The sequence below is a fragment of the Adiantum capillus-veneris genome, chromosome 28 (genome assembly GCF_014529385.1).
Source record: "Adiantum capillus-veneris isolate H3 chromosome 28, ASM1452938v2, whole genome shotgun sequence".
In the NCBI taxonomy this organism is placed as follows: Eukaryota; Viridiplantae; Streptophyta; class Polypodiopsida; order Polypodiales; family Pteridaceae; genus Adiantum; species Adiantum capillus-veneris.
In genome coordinates, this window is record NC_140958.1 from 5,987,085 (window position 1) to 5,993,704 (window position 6,620).

A 6,620-nucleotide genomic window follows, 5' to 3' on the forward strand; every position below is an offset into this window, starting at 1 on the left:
AAGCTTATACCTATGACTTCCATCCTCTTATGAAACTATAGAAAGAGACACAACTACATCATTTATAGAAGTTGCTTCAGATAGAATAATGTCTTGGTCTGCAAGTTGAAAATACTCCTTTAGAGCACTAAGACTAATATCACACATCTCTGTGTCATATCTAATTGAGAGAACTCTTTCTTCATATGTTATATGAATTGAGTGAGGCATTGTAAGAGTGAAGCATCCAGAGACAAATGCAGATCTCAGGACAAGATAGGTCCGCTTTTAATATCCAAATCCAGATCCATAGAAATCATTTTCTTGAGCCTTGAGAAAATGTTGAGAAAAAGATTGGCATTAGTAATAAATGGGATGGCATTTCAAAAGTTCGTGCAATCATCTATTTGATAGGGACAGACCAGGATCCATGAGAGATAAAAGAACACCATTCACGAGGAAAGTAAAAACTTCTGTCACAATTTATAACGAGGAAAGTAGCTTTTGATTTATGTTCACTTAAATATTCAAACATTTCCTTTTGGTCTATGCTCATTAAAGTTTTAAGCATTTTTTGTGAATATCAATTTTAATTTTTAAATAATTTTGATGTTTAAATAATATTGTGCAGAAGTCACGCTCTTGGCAAGTGCCAGGTCTCTGTTTTTGCACTCTCCAAGAACTGCTCACAGGGGTCTGTGTTATTGCATTTGGAAACGCTATTCTAACAAGGCCGATGAGGAGAAATGAATCATTTTGTTTTCATCTGCTCACCAAGGGTTTCATTGTTGCGTTCAGAAAAGCAAATCTCAGAGCGTCGGTGAGAGAGGGGACTTTATTTTGCTCACCAAGGGTTTTGTACTTGCGTTTGGAAACGCTTTCATGGGAGCGCTGGTGAGACATGAGTGTGGAGCTAAAGGCTTTGAGGTTTGAGGTTTTGAGTCCTCACCAAGGCTTTGAGGTTTGCGTTTGGAAACGCAACTTGGAGAAGCCAGGTGAGGAGAGAAGTGTTGGTAGATTTTTGCAGTGGACAGATTTTCGCAGTGGGCAGTTCCAAGTAGTTCATAGATTTTCAGCTTGGACAATTCCAAGCAGTGTGCAGATTTTCAGCCAGTGCGCACAGATTTTCATGCAGTGAGCAGATTCAGCTAGGCGCAGATTTCAGTTCCAAGCAGTTCGCAGTTCTGTCAGGCAGTTCAGTTCCCAGAGTAGGTGAGCCATCATAAAATCTGTTTTTCGCTCAAATGGTTAGGCTAAGCCATCATGTGATCGTTAGAAATGAAATAGGGTGGGAGTGATTGAAATTAAAAGGGCTCTAAAGTAGGGTAGTCTACTCCACATGTGTTTCTTCTTCAGCATGCCCTTGCAGTTTGCGTTTCCAAATGCTATTCCTCAGGGCTTGGTGAAGACCTACGAAGGGTTGGATAGGAGAACATCTCGGTGGACGTAGAAATGCCCCTTTTTTATTAGGTACTGATTGGTAATGCATTGAATGAAGGTTCTGCCAAAGGTACATCAAATCTTTTTGCAAAAAAAATGTAATTAAGTAGACAAAACAATAAAGTGTTGGGATGATCGTCTCTTTTGCAGCTGCAAGTGGTAGGAGAAGGTGTCGCCTCTCAAAATATCGATTTACTTGTTCAAGGATTTACTTGTTGAATTTCAAGGTAGCATAGAAATTTGTGGGAAACAAAATTATAGAAGGATTTCTTACAATCTGTTTAACATTTAGTTTCTTTTAGAACAAAAAAAACACAGAACACAAACTTGGCATCACCTTGGAATAAACTTAAGCAAGTTGCAACAATTATAGGTGGCAGTGAAAGAGCCATCCAATTTTAAGAATTCATCCAGAAATAATAGCCTCTCCACTGTGTATTAGATTACGACGTAAACATATCTTTCCTTCTGAATCTTACGTCTACTTTAAGATATGAATCCAATATGACAGAGTTTGAACTGTCGACACCAATGGAACCATTGCTTAAATTTTCATCCGTGCTTTTAACCACTAGCCCAAGTAAGTCAATTCTTCAGCACTGATGCTGTGCTGAAGCCCAGGGTATGCCTGCAATATCATGCACCACTACAGCAGCTAATTAAGCTTCCACCTAACTTGACATATACACGTATGTGTGTGTGTATGTGTGTGTGTATGTGTGTGTGTGTGTGTAAGCACAATTGTAACGTGTCAGCGAACACACATAGGAGCTGACACTTCAACCTATGTCCCTTTCTTGGAAAAGTTTAGTTTTTAATACGCATTGTACTAGGTTGCAGGAGATCATCACCTTGAACTCGCAATTAATCCCATGACTTGCAATCAAAGGTGGACCTGCCTGACCAGCTTCAAAATGGACGGTTGAATCATTCATACCATGTCTGCAAGCTAGCACTAACTGCTATACTCTGGGAAACACAACCAAGCTACAATTCATGGCCGGCCCAACTGTAACAACCACTAAGCTTTCAGAGTGATTGCGAAGGCATGTACAAAGAGAGAGAGTCACCACCTCTCGACATCTTGCGTTTGGAAACGCTCTCCAGCAAGGCTTGGTGAAGACCAAATCTTATCTCATCACCTGCTGTAGTTATCTTGCTACCAAGGTTTTGTGAAGACCCACTTTGTGTTTGAAAATGCTTTCCTCCAAGGCTACAAAACCTTAACAGGAGAGAAGACTCCTTGACACGTTAGTGAAATCGCATTGAGCCACTCCCATTTAAATACCATTTGTAAATGCAAATCAAAAGGACTTGGTGAGAGACCATCATGGTCACAGCGAATGGACAAGATGGAAGTGTATCTATGGTCCGAATACCTTGCTTTTGCAAGATTTGCATTACAGTATCTCACAATAATGACGCTTTGCTACTCTCAACATATTCTGATAGCAAGGAGAAAAATAAGTAAATACCTTATTTGGACAAGTGACTAATTGCAATAAGACTCAAATATACTGAGATTGTGAAATGACAAAAGCTAGTTGCCCCAATATATACGTAGCAAGAATGGTTGCCTTGGGTTTATTTCTGGTGGACGTAACAACTGATTTTCCTTCCTATATTCTCTTATCTCTCAAGCATATCATGATTTGGCTTGCAGTTTGCAAATTTCTGTCAGGCAATTCAGTTCATTGATTTTCTGTCACGACAGCCAGTTCACGGCAAAGTTCAGTTCAGTTCGCGGCGGCAGCAGTTCGCAGATTTTCTGTCGAATTCTCGTAGCCAGTTTGCAGATTTAGCCAAGTGCTGTCAGATCAACAATTGCAAGGTAGGCATGTGAAATGTGATGGTGCGGCTTTGTTAATGTGATTGACATGTGAAATGTGATGGTGCAGGATTTGTTAATGAACCCTAAATTAAAGTGATCATCACTCTTTGTTTAAACCACATAGAAAAGTTGTGGTGTCCAAAGTAACCGATGCATGGTAGCCAAAAGTTTCTCGCAACAAATTGTGTGCTCACCATGGGGTTGCATCTTGCGTTTCCAAATGCAAGTTTGAAACCTCTGGTGAAGCAATGAATTCATTTATTTTGCTCAAAAAATGCCTTCAATGAGAAAGATCTGAAGTAATGTGGTTTCAACTCGAAGCTTTTGATGGTTTTTCTCTTGCAGGTTTGCAATGGGAAAATCTGCAAAGACAAAGACAACAAAGTAGACACCCGCTAAGCAAAGTCCGAACAAAAGTTTAAAGAAGAAACTGGCTTTTGTATCAGTTGAAGCTGAAGAGATTGGTGTTGACACAACCCTTTACCTCAACCAACGAATGTCGTGCAAGAAAAAGATGTAAACTCTGAAGTTATAGAGGACGATGATGAAGATGGAAATGATGCTCTTATAGCAAGTAATATCCAACTGGCTGCAGGTGTGATGTTATTGGTCGTTGCAGGGTATTGCCAGATGATAGGTGTCCTCGCATACCTCTATGCAGGTTACTGCCACATGCCAAAGTAAGAGGTCTCCGAAAAGATGTAAGTTCACTTAAAATTGAATTTGATATAGAGAACTATATGCCAGAGAAGGGAACGTTTGTTGTCTCCACTCGTCTTTGCAATGGGGAAGAAACCTTGGTAGCAGATATCATTAAGGCTTCTTGGGATCCTATGTGGCTGGAAGCAGATATGGAGTTTGAAAAAGAGGTGTCCTTAAAAAGAGAGCTGAAATTTATGTCAAAGAAAATGGTTTTTGTGTGGGAGGTAAATCACAGGACAAAGGCTTGGATGGAAGTTATAACCGAACTTTTTAAAGAGGATAAATCAAGACATGTGAGAGTTATGTGCACTCTCATAGATTTAAGGAAGGTTCCAGAGATAGCCCTTCTTGCTTCTTTGCAACGCATGAATGTGTAAGTTACTTTTTTTGTAATTTTGGTTGTGCATTATTCTCTCAAAGGTTTAATTAATAAGTTATCATATCCTTCTTTATGCAATAGGCTAAATGAGCATGTAGTGATTAAACCATTGCTTCGAGATGTGCTAATTAACACCAACAACATATGTGGGAGTGATACAAAAGATTATATTGAGTCTTTAAAAGAGGAGGAGAATAAGTTAGTCAAAGGTTGCAGAAGCAAAGAGTCATGGTTTCCATTTTCGAGAGGTTACTTGGCAAGGCTTGTGTTTCAGGTACTTAATTAAACTTTTTTTTGTATAGATAGATTTGGTGTATGCAATTATAACTTTTATTTGTGATATATGTAAAGATTGAATACAACAAGGAAGTTGCATTAGCAACAACAGAAACAATTGAAAGAACTATGCTAGAAGAACAAAGGGAGGATACGTTACGAAAGGAGAAGTTGAAGATTCAGAAACAAATTTCGGATAGAATTGGCAAGGTGTGTTTATTTTCACAAAACAATTAATTGAGCTTATTTTTCATTTTGAGACTTTAGGTATATATAATTAAACTTCTGCCAAGTTTTACTTTGCATACATCCTAAACTGGGTCAGCAATGGAAAAAGACATTGTTTGATTTGGAGTTTGAGGGTAAAGACTCATATGTGACATCGGAAAAACTTAGAATTCTTGCAACTTCTAATTTACAATCTGAAAAAAGAGTTAGAATTTTGAAACTATTAGAAGCTCCAAGAATTACAAGGGAGCAATACTTGATACCTACAAGAGAAGCTGATTTTAAAGGGTAAGTCAATTTATCATTTAGAAGTATTGGAAGACATTGGTATGTCTAAATGCTAAATTCATGTTTTTGCATGTTAATTTGTGACAGTTGGTTGGTGCGAGAAATCTTTTTGGATAGGGTTGAAAGCGTGGCCATGTCCTTACTTGAATCTTCACTTGAAAGCATGGAGGAGCCATCGACAATGCCACTAGACCCTACTTTAAGAAAGTATTTTGATGGAGTGAAGTTGGAAGCCCGTAAGTATATGTTTCAAATGTTGAGAAGTAGAGATGCAAGAGGGGATCTCAAATCAGGAAAAAGTGGTAATGAGACAAAGGAGAATAAGTCCATGGAACTTGAAAACACGGCACAACATGTTGTTTTTAGGTAAATTGAATGCTCTTTTTAGCTTTGATTGTTTTTGGTGTGCATTGATGTGAATATTTTTTTTGAATATGTGTGTCTATGTTAGGTTTTTTAAACACCTTTTTGTCAAGAAGTTGCTTGGTGAAATACCAAGTGTTTGCAAGGCATGGTGTAATGTGGGCGACTCTCCTTTATGCATGTTTCCTTCTACCATGCAAGGATTGAGTAAATGGGAGATAGAAAATTGTCCATGGTGGATAGACTTTCCTTCGGGGAATCATTTGGAGGAGGAGATTGATATGTACGAATTGCATGCTGGTAAGAGATCCACAGCTTCTACGTCTACTTTGCACAAAGAGGCTACAAAGAAAGCATCAAAGAAATACATCACTAGCAAATCAAGAGGTTAGTCTTTTCTCCTTAAATAAAACCATTTGATACAAGTGTTACAAGATTTTGGTTTCTCTTTGAATGTGTGTCGTTTTATGGGTTTTCTCTATATTAGGTTATGGTGAGAAAGACATTCATACTCAAGAGATTGCAGAAATTCTTGTAGAAAGTGATAATGTATTAGGTGAGTTTTTAAATATAAAAAGCATGATAGCTTTGTGTGCTCTTTTTCTTTCCTAAAGAGTATTTATGTGTGTGTGTAACTTGCAGAAGATTCAACTCTTGCAAAGGAATTTGTGACATATATTCACAATGGGCCATCAAAGATAGAATCTTTTAGAGACACATGTTTTGAATCTATTTTTGGATGTTGTGTTGGTGATTATATTGAAATGGGTAGAGATTTTGAGAAAGGAAGAAAGAATGATGCATATGGAAAGATGCATGAGTTTTTTAGCTTGCATGCTTATAAAGACCATCATTATCATCATGGAGGGAAAAAAGTGAAATGGGCAGCATGACTTGTTTTGATAGACTTTCCCACAAGTATGGTGGGAATAGATGTTGGCGAGGAGGTTCCTTTGTGGGATATGTTGACAGAGGATCATGTACGCTATGGTATCTCCATAGGGGCTGCTAGTCTTGCTAATGATGGTTGGTTGGTCATGATTAGCCCATTGGATGGTAATCCTACTTACATTGATTTTTTCTTAAAAGATTTATTTGTTCTTTTCTTTTTTGAAAATTTTGTGGTTGAAACTT

The 6,620-nt window shown here is 38.0% G+C and overlaps 1 pseudogene; it reads left to right on the forward strand.

Annotated features, from left to right (window-relative positions):
- Positions 1-880: 880 nt before the first annotated feature.
- LOC147420010 (uncharacterized) lies at positions 881-6,379 on the forward strand (annotated as a pseudogene).
- Positions 6,380-6,620: the final 241 nt, after the last annotated feature.